This window comes from Notothenia rossii (assembly GCF_949606895.1).
Source record: "Notothenia rossii genome assembly, chromosome: 2".
NCBI classification, from domain to species: domain Eukaryota; kingdom Metazoa; phylum Chordata; class Actinopteri; order Perciformes; family Nototheniidae; genus Notothenia; species Notothenia rossii.
In genome coordinates, this window is record NC_136904.1 from 27,627,277 (window position 1) to 27,643,965 (window position 16,689).

A 16,689-nucleotide genomic window follows, 5' to 3' on the forward strand; every position below is an offset into this window, starting at 1 on the left:
ATTTTTATCAAATAAATACAAGGACATAAGGATAAGGATACAAGGACTTGATAGAGTGGATACTGTAAAATTGGGCCACTAAATATAATGAGTTAAAAAAATTATACGAGGAAGATCATATGCCATAAAAAGTGCTGTATAAAAGAACATTAAAACGTGCAATAAAAAGTAGGGGGGAAAAGAACAAAGAAAACATACATATGACAGTAATTAACATCAGTATTAAAACACAGCATTTGAGACATGATAAGAGATTAAAGGCTACAAATCCTGTATTTAAAAACAGATATGGAAGCAGTACAACTTTAGGCCCTAGCCACACGGAGACGGTAACAAAAACGAGCCAAATTCGATATCAAAAAAGTATTCCGTCCACACGCAATCAGCACCAGAAACGGGTCAGTCCACACGAGACCGCTCGACCCGCTGGAGACGCTGTAGTACATATGCCGGGCCTGTAAGTGCCGCTGTACTTCTGCCACGAAATACACCAAAAGTAGCAAAGAAGACTTCCCGTGCATGCATGGTTGCCCTTCTGTTTATTCTCCGCGGTGGATTTAGTAGCAGAGGTGGGGAGAGGCAGGGCTCTGGCTCTTTTTCTCCCTCCCTGAGGCAAGCGTTTGCTCCTGCTGTAAATCTCCCCGGTAGCCCACCAGCAGATGAAAAACACCCGCCTCTTCCAAGGAACGAGGGGACCGTGTGTGGCAGAGTTTCAGATAGATTTGTTTTTGCCGGTCAACATGTCCGTTAAAGTTTAAATCTTCCGGACAAAATTATAAAAGTGCCGGTCAAAGGTCTTCTTTGTTATTTATTGAGCTTTAAAACAAATGAATAACGACTATATAATAATAATAATAATAATAATAATAATATAAGAATAATACACAGAGTCTCTCTTTTCTTCCCCCTCTCCTGACAGCCCGTCAGTATTTTCGTTATCAGGAAATGATCGTATAGGGCGTAATCACGGAGCCGTTTGGCCCCCCAGAGCGTTGCGTCCGCAGATCTACCCACCTTGGGACCCGTTATCGTTATCTACGTTTCCCTGTCAGCCTCATGTGGCCGAACAGTCTATATGATAGAGAATGTAGCGGAAACGACCCGTTTCGTCTCCGTGTGGCTAGGGCATTAATCTAGGGCAACTGGTTCCACAGTTGTTGAACGTTGTCTGTAAAGGCCATCTCCCCTTTTTCGGTTTTATCGTCACTGTCGGACATTCAAAAGAGTTAAAAAAAATCACAGAGATTCAACAAAGCCCAACCCAAAAAAGGCAAATAATGCTGCATTCAAATGTTTTCTTCTAAAGTATGTTTCCTTCTTTAGCTTCACAGCTGTTGCTTTCTGGTATTTCTCGATGAACAGATAAATATTGATGATCTCCATTACCAAGTGCACAAGCAGCTTAAACTCAAACAGTGCTGACAGTGTCGGGTACACAGCTCAGATTTATTATGAGAAAAAAATGTCTAGATGGAGAGATACTCGAAAGCAAGGCCAAGTCCTCAAAATGAAGGCAAATATTTACAAACCTATCTCAACAAGTTAAATGTTAACTGTCACCCTCCAATGAATTTATTTTAAAGCTAGCATGAATATATTTGAATGTGCTGTAAGATAAGCGATTAGGAATGCTACAGAATTGGATTCCTTCATCTATTAATTCTGCTCGTGATTTGTAACTTTAAAACCTGCTTTAATCGTCTAGCTCTGTGGAATTTAATAGCTGTTACATGAACAACATGATCATTAAAACGCATTTAAATATCCCAAGCAAATCATGTTTGTTACTAATTTCCCACCCAGCCGGTTCTACTATCCTAAAGGCCCGTACACACCAATACAACAAAGAACTGACACAGACGGACCCCGACTGTTGTGTCGCCTCGCGTCTCTGCGTCTTTACCATGTGTCGCACAAAGCGCACTGCAGTCACACAAAGACTTCAGCCGACGGCCAAGAAGCACGTACGAACTGCACATGCGTGGAGTGGCAATAACTCTCCTTACCAGCAGGCGGCGGTAGAGTGTATTCTTCATTCAAAAGAGGCAACAACCGGAAGACAGACTGAGTGATATAAACAAACAACAAATAGCGTGTGCGTTCCATTTTCACGCTAGAGCGAGAAGCTCATGGGGCTTTCCCGAACCTGTGTCGAGAGCTGGAGTTAAATGAAATCTCAGATTTGCCTTCTTAATAGTTTGTTTGGGTCCCTCACTTCCGTTTCACTTCTCATGCACTGATTCGCTAGCTGAACAGCCAATGAATCGGCGGGCAGTCGGCCGAAAAGGCGTCGGCTCGGCTGAAAAGACCCGACGGTGCGGGACATACCAATCTGAGTAGGGCGTGTCGACGCTCATCGTCGGCCTGACGCCCACCGACGCCGATAATCGGCCTGGTTTGTCCGTGCCTTAACAATGGATCCCTCACTTCACTGTGCTGTGGGAGGCTGTGGCACAGTGGACTAGTGCGTTGGTGTTCAGATCAGGGGGTCACAGGTTCAAACCCCACTGCAGTCAGCATGTCGTTGTGTCCCTGGGCAAGACACTTCACCCCAAATTGCTCCTGTGGGGATTGTCCACAGTATTGAGTATGTAAGTCGCTTTGGATAAAAGCATCTAACAAGTGACATGTAATGTAATGCTGTAATCATGCTGTGTGCATTCAGCTCTCTGTGATAACCTGAGAAACTGGGAGAGCTGAGGCCCAGCGAGCAGTGACTGATCTGTAATAACAATTAGCAGCAGCTTCACACTGTTAGTGCGAGGAGACTGTTGAGATTATAAATATTTGTAGAGAGTGAGGTTTATGTTTCTGCGGAGGAGTAATCCTCTCTGACCTGCAGTGTAATGCCTGTGGCCATTTTTTACGCAGCTGGTACCGTGTGACTTTCTACATTTTGTCTGCGTTTCCAGTGTTCTATATTGCGTTTCATCATTTAAAAGATATTAGGGTTATGTTACAGCCGATAGGTACTGGGTGAAAAAAGGAAAACGGGTCTGTGTATTTACCCCTTTAACCTCTATTTGAAGAATACATATTTCTGATGCACATAGACTGGGGTAAGACTGTAACAAATTATAACCAGACATCATGCATTGATGAATCATTTGCTCCCTAAAGTTTCAGAAAACTGTGGAAAATACCACATTATATCAACGTTTCATAAAGCCCAAGGAAATGTCATTAGAGTTAATGGTTTTCTCCAACAACACAATACATTTTAACATATTTGTTACCCTCTGTGCACTATACGAAGTTGCTTTACCTGCTACTAACTGTACTTGTACTCCTACAGACACTCACATGTCACAGTCAGTATGCAGAGAGTTGGATTCAAGTTTATAAAACCTGTCAGCACTCTATAAATCCACCCTGTGATCCCTCATGGCACACCTCCACACCAAGAGACACACAGTGAACACACAACTATGTGTTTGTGCAACACAAAGCGTAGGAGATTTTATATGGGGATGCCTTTCATTTGTAACCTACAATTGTCTTGAGGTATCTCATTCAACCTCTCCTGCACTCAGTTCTTGATTGGGTTTCTGCTAAGCCTTGCATTTCACTTCTTCTGTTTCGTGACAAGAGAATAGTGGAACAATAAATCATAGACAATTTCAAGTAAAAAATATAACGGACCTAAAACGTCGGGAAGTTGGTTTTGGTTTCATGCTGCGCCCTATGTCTACTACAATATAGAGTAAAATAGTTTCTTTTGACAGCTGCAATCTTATATATAAGGACGACAGACATCAACATTTCTGATGTTCATCTGGCTTATTTAAACTGCAGTTATTTCGGCGTGTTAAGCGAGTTAACGCTTATTTTCGAGTTTAAAGGTATACATAAAAAACATAAAAAGCTTGTATGCATTGTTTGAAGTTAAACCAGTGGTTCACTACTTTTTTGCGTTGAACATCTTACAAAAAATCAATAACTGTTCAAGTAATGGAATATTTCACAAAAAAACAAAAATAAGAACATTTGTTCAGATTTGTAAAGCTTTTGTTTCTTCTTCTTTCCTGCCCCCTCATCTCAGTACCTCTCAGATTTAACTTGTGACCCTTTGTAGGGGTCCTACACATAAGTCAGGAACAACTGGACTAAACTAAGTTTAAGTTATAAACTAACTGTATATAAAATTGTTAAAACTAGCTCCACCTCGCATCTGCAACAGTGAAGCGCTGCTTAGTCAGGGATGTATCTGTAATATCAGTGATAAATCATAGATGATTACTTTAATTTGTTGACTGCAGCACAAGTACTTTGCTTTTGATATTTTTGAGGGTATATTGAACTGATAATTTTTTTTTTAATAAAGGACTTTTACCTCTATTTTTTATAAATATAATACTGCAAGAAGTTAGAGGTGGTAGATATTCCCTCTGAAGCTGCAGCAGGTTGCTCACAACCTGTTGGCAGTGAGAGATTGCATATTGACACAGGCTTCTGGAGTGAGTGGGTTCAGTGTTTGCTCTTACAGATAGGCCTGTTTTCCTAATGGCTGAGCACATTTGCTTACCGCTTGTCAAACACATCCTATACGGGGAGGCAAATTGACTCGGGTCACTCCGTCATCGTCAAAGCACAGCGCGGACTGGAATGTCACAAAATCTGCTCCAACTCTGACTCCATCCATTTTTGTCTGTTTTTTATATCCATTTAGTTTAACTTTGTGCAACTGTGGAGCATTAGTACGTGACTATTTCTTTTGGGAGACTTAACATGTTAACTTCACTACATTTCAGAGAGATATAATTCACCGTTTACTCATTAACTTTAGCTAAAATCTTAACTTGAGGAAATAGGGTTTTAATGACAAAATGTCCATATTAATAATCTCACACAATAAAAAAACTATGTTGGAATTGAAATAAGCTAGTAAGCATATCAAGTAGTTAGTCAACCACATTATTAAAATACTCAATAACACATTTTGAAAGCAACTTTTGCAGAATTAGTAATTCTGTGTTTGATATTGAATTTAAATAAATGTTATTGTAGCACAGTGTTTATGTTGACTATGTATTTTGTGTATCAATGGGGAAAAAGAGGCCGTAGACTGGAGATGAAATGCCTGGTGCTGGCTCTGCCTTGTACCTCTGTATCACTCGGTACTTTAAGATCAAAATCCTTATTTACATGTTGCAGAAATCAATCATATAGATCAGTAGAAAGCACTAGTGTGACAGTAACTGACTAACTGGCTAAAACTTCCTCTTCCTAAAGTGCACAGCTACATTACACTGTAACCAGACGTGATCCCCTCCCATCCATTAGGTTAACAGTTTGAGTGAGGAGGGCATACATGTGAGGGAGTGGCATGCAAAGGGACTTCACTGTGGAATGCTATTACATCACCAGAGCTGAGGCTGAAATGATGGTTCCAATACAGAAAGTCACCATGTTATTCCAATGTGTGTGAGATATCAACACGGACATTATCTTTAATGTATTTGTAGGGAGCACACCCTTTTCTTCTTTGTTGGTGTGACTTGTAGAGCTGATGGGTCGACAATCAGTTATCAGACAGTTATTTAGTGGATGAAATGCAAATAATTATCTAAATTAAAGCCATAAGCATTTAAAATATGAAATGTGCTTGTGACATGAGATGCGTGTTATCAATGACGGACAGCTGTGTTGTTCAGATGCTAGTTGCCTTCATTCGGCAGGATACCATGACACTTGGATTTGTGTTAGATTTGTATTGATCCTGACTCATAGTGAAACAGAGCATTATGATCAAATATTGTGATGTGGTCCTGCTTTTGCCAAATGAAAAACCAGACATTGAAGTGAGCCATAAATATGTGCTATTCCTTTAAGGTCTTTACAACAGCGTCACATTTATATATATATTGATGAAGCGTCTTCAGGTCAGGCGGCCACACCCATGTCTGCAGTGCTGCATCGTGCTGGCAGAGGTGTGTGTGTGTGTGTGTGTGTGTGTGTGTGTGTGTGTGTGTGTGTGTGTGTGTGTGTGTGTGTGTGTGTGTGTGTGTGTGTGTGTGTGTGTGTGTGTGTGTGTGTGTGTGTGTGTGTGTGTGTGTGTGTGTGTGTGTGTGTGTGTGTGTGTGTGTGTGTGTGTGTGTGTGTGTGTGTGTGTGTGTGTGTGTGTGTGTGTGTGTGTGTGTGTGTGTGTGTGTGTGGGGGTGTGTGGGGGTGTGTGGGGGTGTGTGTGGGTGTGTGTGTGATGCCTGGTGGCTCAGTTTGCCTGCTCAGTTTGCCTGCTCAGATAGCCTCTGGTTTATTTGTATCAGTTGAGTTTATGCCAGCTAGATGAGATAAGCACATTGCATTTGATACAAATTGTTATTTTTGAATTTTACATTGATGTGTATTTATAATATATTTAGATCAGCTTCCGTTGTGGGTGCATGTTATGGTGCTTTAGGATTAATTAACATATTAAGAGAATATTAGCCAACGGGAAAATCTATGTCTTGCAGAAGCACAAGGACAGGACCACAGATAACTAGATACAAGTAAAAAACAGTCAGTAAAGCTAATTAAACAAACACCAAACTATACTCAATCAATTCAACTTAAAATACAACATAAGCAGTACACATGCAGTAGCTATAGGATCAGTGTTTTACTTACATTACTTGTAGTAGTCATTATTATTGTCTAACAAGGACTTTAGTCAAGCTTCTAGTTTACTTACAAAAGGGTCTTTTAGATTTTAACTTTACAGTAAGAGCTGCAACTAATGCGTGTTCTCCTTGTTAATTAGTCTGCTTATATTCTCTTTATTCTGGTAAAAGGCAGAATAAACCACTAAAAGATTGGAAAATTAAAACCCTCTAACATTTCTGACTAAACAAGCTCTATTTGTGGTTTCCGTCCCAAATATGAATTTCCTCTCCATTTGGACTGTTGTTGTTGTGGGCGCGTTGGTCATTGGGATATTTGACTCAACAATCAGGGCTTCTGTCTCTGTGTTAGTGACTCACAGCCCTGAGCTTTAGTCTGTGGGCCGAGTGGAAGGAATGACTGCATTTTATGACTATCAGACATCAGTTTCCTCCTTCTTCTTGGTAAAACCAAAAGAGAGCTGGTCAGTGAAAAAATTATGTGACTAGTGATCCTGATAGGCTTGGATTTAATATGGGATGGATAGTTGAACTATTAACTTCCCAGGGTTATGATTAAAGCTTTGTGTGTTTGTTCATTTATTTTGGTTTACATAAGTACATTAGGTATACAGATCCATGAAGTATACACGTGAAACATTTGTGGGATTGATTGTGATTGTGGGATCTTTAACTGCATCCATAAAGTAATATATTTCACTTTACCTTTAAAACCTATATGAAACTTCTCAATCATCTTCAATAACATATGAAGGCCCCTCAATGTCAAGCCTTCATTTTACAAACTAAGTTAATTTTGTTTCCCTATGTGTGTAATACATTACACATTTGTGTGGTCATAAGGCACACATACTGTACCTTACATGCTCCAGTTATTGATGCAGAGTTAATACCTTTTTACTGTCGTTAATATTTAATAGATTTTTAATAGATGATATGATACTGGTAATTTCTCAAGATACTCCCCCCCCCTTATAACAAAGTTGTTTCCTGACCTTTCTCTTTTTACAGAAACTGAGCCTGTAACATAAAGGGAGAGTGCCAAATCACTCTCCTTAACATTGTCGGGATAAATAGTCACATGATATTTGTTTGAAATGAACAAACTGGCACATTGTGATGAGACATTCCCTCTGAACTACATTTCTTTACATATTTGCCTTGTTTTCTCTGCTCTCTGTCCCACTCTCTCTGTCTTCCCCCTCCCTCACTTATGTTTCATCCTTCCCTGTCCCTCTCGTTTGCCTCATCCTATTGCCACGAGAAAACACTGCACTATTGTTTTGTTCTGCTGAAGTTGATGCTGAAACAAGAACCTGGTCCAGTTTGTTCCGCCACACTTTGTCCTTCTTATAAGTTTCAAATAAAAGTACAGATCTTCCGTCTTTGGACCACATCACCTTCTTTCTTTAATAACCAAGCCCCCTTATGTAACACTGGGTCAAAAGTTCAGCCGAGGAAAAGTTTTGTTTCTTTGAAATTGTCACATGGCAGAAATAGCTGGAGTAATGAGGCGAATGACTGAAGAACAGAGCAGACTCTGTGTGCCAGTGTGAAAAATGACATTGCGTCAAAGGCATCTTGACAATGTTTGAAATAAATCCTGTAAAGCAGCTGTGCAGCACCGAAAATGAACGGGCCGTGGCTACAAATAGTCGCCCCAACAGAAAAGGACTGTAAGCAGTCATCCACTGACAGAGGAAGAATGTGGTTTGACTTCTGTATGAAAGAATGCAGAAAGACCCAACACAGTCAAACCTTTTTTGGTCTTATCTTTGTACTGTAGTGTTATTATTTAGGGCCTTTTTGAAATTCTTATAATGTGATAGCAACTACCCTGATTTTTGGCATCACCTTTAGGTCAACCACATATACATTAGATTAGAACATCAATATAAAACTAGTTCAGATACAAATGGTAATTGGACATGAAAGTGATGATTTCCACACGGGAGGCATCTCTCAAAATTAAATACAATGCTCTCCCAATGTTTTTGGAACATAAAAGACATGTTTTAAAATGCTTCTTCCCTTTTCATAATACAAGTGTTTGTCGGACCTTCTTTCAGAGTGTTGTGGCTTGTTATGTGATTGCCCAAAAACTCTACAATAATAGCAAATGTGTTGTTGTCAATTAAGTGATTGACTATAAAAGTAATAATATTGACCTGACTAATAGAAACTTTGAAAACCACCATGTCCAGATTCAAGAGCTGAGAACAAATATTTTTTATTGTAAAAGATAAGTCCTGTAGCTTACCCTTTAGATACCCCTCTAAATACATCACGGACGACTGTCTAATTGGTTCATCTACATAAATTGGATCAAAAACATTTATATATTTTACTTTATTGTCCTATGATGCTGAGCTTTCAGTTTCCAGTCGTGTGTAAATGTCACCTCCCTGCTTGTGGCTTCACGTACAGCTGAGCCCCTTCATCAACATCTCTAATTTTAACTGTGCTTTAAAGAACACACACAGACACACACACACTTTTGATTGTATACCTGTTTAGAGCTGTACCTCTGTGAGGTGTACAGTATATCTGCTGTAATGAAGCATCTGCTCTTTTTATGTGTTTACTGTCGGGGGAATTCAGTGCCGATGGGAATTTAAAAACAAAGAAGACTAACCCTCCAACTTAGCTGAGCTTCATATCTCCCCGCTGCACCTGTATACTAATAATCCAGACTGTTCATAATCAATGTGTGGATGCAATGACATGTTTGAAAGTGTTGTAAAGTCAATATTTGTGTCATAGTTTAAAATATGTGTTTCTCTAAGGCAGTTGTTCAGTCTGTGTTGAACTATTCCTGTTCAGATTTTCTGCAGTGAAACCTTTCACCATGTGCCTGATCACTCCACCACAGAGATAATGCATGTGTTATAAGATGTCGTTACTAATACAAATATGTTGAAGGTCAGGTAGCAGTAATATCTGATGGTGTTTGTTTGTCTGAAGATGTCTATGATGTGTAAGGGAAAGCGAGGGGTAAAGTGAAATCAGAAGACACGCACGCACGCACACGCACACGCACACGCACACGCACACACACACTGACTGGGCAGCGTACTACGCTGACTCACTACTAAAGAAAACAAGTAAACATGCTGCCACCCACAAACTGCAGGGAGTTCATTTGGCCGAATCAGCATTCCCTTATTTCTGATCTTGTGCCATGGGGGACAGATTATGTGAATGATGTAGTGCTCCAACAGTCCTCTGATTTCTGCACATATTGTTTCATTGACTTTTAGAGTTATTGTATGTTTCCAATTAATGTTTAATAGGGTTTCAATGCAGGTCAAGAAAAGTTTCCTACCCCTGGGTTTAAAATTCTTTGTAAAATCAATAACACAAACAACATTCCTGTGTTCCTGGAAAGTGCTTTCTGCTTTCTGTGTTCCCGAGTTTTTAGTCAAAACATATTTATTTATACAGCACATTTTTAAATAACAAAGACCTAAATGCTCTACAGAGAGATTAAATAAAAACACAGGGATGATCAAATCAAAACACAGCCATTAATTAGTAAGACAATAAGTAAATGAAAGCATAGAGTTTCATGATAAAATCATAGCACAACAGTGTAAAACGGAAACTAATGTCTTCAGGATGGATTAAGTGATGGCAGGGGGGGAAGACTGTTTTTTGGCAAATTATTCCACAGTTAAGGTCCAACAGCTGAACGTTGGACTTTAGAGGACGGTCTCTGCCATTTAACTTGACTCCTAGCAGTAATTATTGCAAATATCAACATCTCTTTAGGCGTTGTGTCTTGCCTTGCATCTGTGTGTACCTTTCAGACCATTATCAGTAAACATAAGACATGGATTCATTTGGTTGCGTACATCTAATTTCCTTGCTTGTATAGTCTCACTTTTCAAACCCAGTACAATGAAGGGTAACTTCTCACGCAGCTTGAGGAAAAGAAAAAAAGGTATTTTCATATGCAGTCATACGGGAAATGAACTCACTAATTTCAGTTTTTGATGAAAGTCTGCTTCTGTCTGAGGGGCTTTTGTAACTAAGGAATGCGGCTTTTTCCCACTCATCTTCTCTGAGAGGTTTGTGTTATATGAGAGATGCCTCCGATAGCTGAGGAGTACTGCAGATCCGTGATTATTTTTCTATTAGGCCTGGCTTTCATCCCTATCCCTGTAACTAATGTTCACTTCCTTCTTACAAACACTTTCTGATTGAGCCAAATACTTTAGTCAGCCATTGGACCAATCAAAAGCCCACTGCTTGTTGTCAACAGGTTTTTCTTATTTTCTTTGTCTCTATTGGTCTGTGTCACACACATACTTGTCTGCTATAGTGCAGTGATTCACAAATGTTTTCAAAGAGTGTTATTTTGAGAAATTCACTTGTTTGCTTTTTGGCTGAGAGTTTGATTAAAATATGAAAACTGTTTTCATATGTGTTTGTGAAATATAATGCTACTGCCAGCAGAAGGTAAGCATAGCTTTGCATAAACCCTGTAGAGAAAGTAAAACAGCTGGCCTGTCTCTGTCACAACTACATATTTACCTACGTATTATACTTTTTTATTATATAATTTAATTCAATAAATTATTCCTCTTATAACAAACCATTATCTTAGTAAACAAAACATCTCTTGATCATGATCAACTTATCAAAAAATCAGGAAACATTCTTTCTTATATCAGCAAGAGATTTAATGTGTTATATGTTAAAACATGATGATTTGAAATGTCATTATGTTGTTAAAACATGAACAAAATATCCAGTCAATGCATTATTGTGGTATACATCAGAAAAGAAAATGTCTTATTTTCATGGTTTGAATAAGAAAAGCTGTGTGTGTGAAGTTTTAGTTCCTTTATTTATTTTCTTCTTAAGGTTGTAGTGTGAGAAATGTCATTTTTGGTACAAATGTTCTCACATTGGTGTGTGTACAGAATTATGTGGTATAAACAGATGCAGCAGCTGAAATGATCTTGGACTAAATCGTTGTCAAAAACCCCAAACAAAAGCATCTCATTCAACCGTGATGCATCTCACCAGAGTTGCATAGCAGCCAAGCTTGACGTCCATATTGCTAATTTCACTGGACCATCAGACCTGCTCCCAGGAGTGTTTGAAGCAGAGTGGTGATGAGCTTACTGAGAATTAAGGACAACAGCTCTTCTGACAGTGGGGTTTAGTGCTGTGTTAGAGAAAGCTTGAAGCTTAAACATTGCCGCCTTTTTTTGAATAACTGAATCACAAAAACAAGCTCACATATGTTCATTCCTTCTATTTTATGGAGTAGAGCCCCTTTAATGTTTCAGTTAAACCTGCACACATCCTACCTCAAACAGTGTTTGACAGAAGCAGCCTCTGCCAGCAGCCACATCCCACCATGCTCTCACTATGCTCTCACTATGCTGGGAACCATGACTGCAGATCCCCCTGTTGTTAAACAACCACCGTGACCACAGTCCACTCTGGTCAGCGCGGCCTGAGGTGTGAGATTACACAGGGCATGGTCAGGAATTAGCCTCTGGAGAATGTTATCTGCCCACACAAGCTGTGACATAACCATGAAACATCTCGCCCTTTCACTCTATTGTGGACATCCTGTCCGCATACTAACGTGGATGAGTCAGTCTGGTACCAGGCTCACTAAAGGATATGAATCTACAGAGGTCAAATGAGCAATGCCTCTGAGTAACCATTGAATTGCACAGATGCTCTGTAGCTACTGTCAGGGAAGGAATGCTAAACATTTAGTGACAATTTCCTAAATCAATTTGCAGGCAGTAGAATGCTGTTTATTATCTCATGGCTCATTTAACTTAAGTGACTTTGAGATTCAGACAAAGCGCCTCTCTGTGTAGTTTGGGACCATGCTGTCACATGACCTCCAAACACACCCCAGCATGGAAATTCATTTGTAACCCCCAAGCAATAGATGATTTACTGAAAGATAAATCGCTTTGTGAGTTAATCAAGCAGCTTATTGTCTGCACTTTTTTATATGAGCGCATAGCGTGACCCCTCCATCCGTTTGAAACACTCCCTGCAGGCTCCACACAAGACAACAGTATGTTTTCCTGTTTTCACTCTTCTCTCCTCAAGAAGCTGCTAATGAAGTCATCCTCATATGATAAAAAGCCATGTGTCTCTTAACCACACTACATGAGTTAGATGATACAAAGGCAGTTAAAGCCCTAATAACCTCATTACAGACAGAAGCATTAATAGGATCTGAACTGATTACCTCGGTGTGGACGTCTAATTGATTTCCAAGAAAAGAAACTTCTCCTGTTAGAGATATATTACCCTGCACATCATATATTCCTCCTTGTTATGCTAAAATAGTTACTGATCTGATTTAGTTCATATAACGTTTAAATACATAGATTTAATAACACTTTTCAACCCTGTAGCATTGATCACGCCCCAGTGGAATTCAGTTTCTTGTTCTATTTCAACTTGTACAAAAAAAAGCATCAGCAGTCTTTGATAAAAAAATCAAGTTAGTAAACACTTAGTTAATTACAACTGCCAAAGTGAATTACAGCAAAAAAGACTCCTTCCACTGAGCTTAGGTCTATTACTTGCACTGCACCCTGTGAATGAAACGTTATGGTGTTGGTGGTTCTAAGAAAACCGAAAACACAATCTGCGATATTAATTAATTCTGTTTTAAATGGAAAGACCTAGGTTGTGATGGGGTTAAGTCATTACCCTAATGAAGTTATCAGGGTAAAGTTGACTTAAGTTAAAGGTTTTGAAAGACATATTAAAGTAATCGGATACAAATGTGTTCTCAGTGACCACTGAACCGTTGGTGACCAATCGTCTCATGAGAACATCACATCATTCTATCTGCCTGTGGTGACTTTGACCGAGCCTGTAGACACATTACGCCCTGAACACACTGGCACCATCTCAAGTCTGCTTTGGCTTGGGTCTGTCGTCTGGAGCCAAGAATAATGCTTTTGACCTGCCGGAGTGACTGAAGTGGTGTGAATCATGTCTGTACAAACAGTTTTAGCTCTGGTGTCCCTTTCAGTCTTTGTCATCGTTCAAAGGGGGAATAAATCCACCCTCCATCGTTGTGTGTTAGGAATCCTCTTCTTACTTTGGTGACTTAGATTTCCTAGAATATCCTTTGATAACTCTCCTCGGAGAAGGCACAAAAACAAATTAGCATTGTCGTAGGTTGAAAGTTTTTTTTTAATGTATTTGTCTGCCGTTGCAGTACAAAACATTTCTTGTTTGCTCTACACTAAGAAAGTGTTGTGAGGACATAGTGGCTGATTTGACTGTGTTTTCTTATTTTCCTCAATTTAAATTATACTGTCTTAGTGATCATGACAGTGACAGCAGGTTTTCTAGTGACTTATCTCCATTTATTTTGCATGGAATTACATGTTTTTCTAGCAGTTTTAAAGAAACCATCCCCTGGGTACTCCAGAGGTCAGATATGGCATATCACCCATTCTGTTGTGGTTTATTACCGTTAATATGGAGAGAGCCAAGTGTCGAAGGAATACAAACTGTCGGCTGTTAAAATGTCTTCCTTAACTATGCATCTTCTTTACACAGACCAGGTGGACGAATACACGGTGCCTGAACATAAATCAGCTCTCACTATCTTAGATTTTCCACATCCTGCTTCCTGCTAGCCTAACACAACATGTTGAATGTCAAGCAAACACTGAAAGACCTGACCCGAGTTCCTCAACATGTCTGTGAGCAGGTTTTCTTTTTTTGAGTGCTTGCATTTGATTGGCTGTCCCTTCAGGAAGTTCTTGGGGACGCTGAGTGATGTTAGTTCGTCCTCGTCTGACCTGTAGTTCCTTAACCAGGCAGGTTAGCCAGTTCATAGACGGGATGGAGCAGTGAACAGAGTACCAGCCAATATCGAATGCATCAAGCACCCATTCTGAAACCCACATTTCTAGCTATGTAATTATATCCTCACTGTTCCTTAGTTTGACCTTGTGTGGTCTTTCTTTGTCCAGACACATGAATTAAATATGTTTTTTCCACCGTGTCTGTTCGATGATTTGTTCAGCTTGGTGAGTCATAACTTAAGAGCCGGTTCATTGCTGTGATCCAGCTGTTGGAGCCAGGCTGTGCAGTTAGTAGAGAAGACAAAGATTAAATATTAAAGGTATGATAAACTGACTGAGATCCTATAAACCTTCACGATGTTTTTAGAAACTTTTACTTGAACTTTCTTGATTTATTTTCCTTTATAAACACATAAAGATGAAAAATAGTCTCTTCGCTAACTCTTGCACATTTACAGAAATGTTGTTTAATGTGCACTCTCCCTGTTGAATAAATAAATAAAATAAGACTTTTAAACTTTTGTAAGTGGCTACCCTACATCTATTGTACATTAAACAATGTATGTTAGGTCTGAAACACACAAAGCTTTTTCTAGCTTCTTTCAAGCTGTTAAAGAGGACCAAACTAATCATTTGCATTTTTGGCTCGTTGTGTTGTCTCAAGGATAATTAAAAAAACAACTGTCCTGTTGAAGGCTACACAAATTATTAACTGTGAATACTAAACATCTGTTGCTGTGTTGTTTAAATGCTATAAAGAACTCATCATTTTCTTAAATAGCTTCCAAGTTGTTTCCACATTATGTCTGAAGTTGGCAAAAACACTAACCGACAAGTGAATGTGAATGCACCATTGGACCTTGGCGGAGGTCTGCGCTATCAGAGTGCCATTCTACTTTCTTCTGTGTTGTTTAAACGCTATCAGCAAATAATGGACTACCCTGAAACAAAATGGCAAGATGTTTTAGAAATTCCAGGGAAATTCAGCGCTTAACAATTGCCCTTAAATGTAGGCTATTAGCTTGGCATTAGCCTTCTCCTAGCATGCTTGTCTGTTAGTAGTGGCATTGGTGATGGGTAGGGTCAAGGGGTGTTTCCCATTCCTCAAACGTAGGGCTCGTACAGCTCTAAGTGATTCAGTGAAGAATTTGTTTACTTGCGGCGTAGCTACAAATAACTACAGGGTTCATGCAGGCCAAAAAAACGACTTCCCCTCCAGGCAGCCATACAACATAAACAGAGCTGCGAGGGGAAATACTGGACTGGCTTATTAAAGCACAACCACTACACATGTTCCACACGGCCACATGGATCCCATTACTCACTGAGGAGCTTTTTTTCCATCAGGCCTGCTGGCCCCAGCAACTTCATCCCAACTCTGGCAATCTGTTTGACTGACTCGAATAGATCCTGTATTCATGTTATTAATCCTTCTCGGACTGACGCTGTTTGAAACTATTTAACCCTTGTGTTGTCGTGTTCAAAAGCTGTTACCGTTCATGGTGTTCGCGGGTACATTTTGACCCGCACAGTACAGTACCCCATGATTTATCTCAGTCCAAAACACACAAAAAAAAGACTATCATCCAAAATTGTTTTAACTACATCATAACTAACTTATTATGCATTCATAAACGTACAATCCTGTTGTAATTTAATGTTATGGCCCAAAACACATTACACCACATATTGCACACATGCATATGTGTGTTCAGGTTAAATTGTTAATGTACATATTCTTTGAGAAAGGTTGAGTTCCCGTGGGGGGAGGGGGGCAGAGGGAGGGGAGACCAAGTGCAAGTTCCGAAAAAGTATTGTTACAGTTGATGAAGGGGGTGGGGGGGGTGTGGTGTCTAAAGTCAAAGATGAATCTTGATTGGGCCAAATTTGACCTTGAGTTACCGAAAACAATTCTGCTGGTTCTCCCCAGACCCGAACACCAAATGATACACTTTTTTTTTAGAGACCTTCAGACTTGGCAACAATTGTCAAAATTTGTTTTGTAGTGTTTATATAGCTGTTGTGGAGGATATCATGAAGCCTTGTTCCGATTTAAAAAATCTAGAGCGTAGTTATTATATAATTTGAACTTGAAACGGGTCACGGGAGACCCGAACACAACATAAGGGTTAAGAAGAAAAGCTTGCTGTGTGCTGTCCAGGCTGAAAGTGTTTCAAGACAATGTTTGGCACGAGGCCAGAGACTCTGTGAGCTTGACCTACAGAAAAATGATCCACACCTAAAGTCGACCCAGAACATGACCTTAAACA

The 16,689-nt window shown here is 39.6% G+C and overlaps 1 protein-coding gene across 14 annotated transcripts in view; it reads left to right on the top strand.

The window, feature by feature from the left end:
• myo9aa (myosin IXAa) overlaps positions 1 to 16,689 on the top strand; it is a 115,148-nt gene that overhangs the window by 53,563 nt on the left and 44,896 nt on the right. The gene's annotated exons all lie outside the window — the stretch shown is intronic.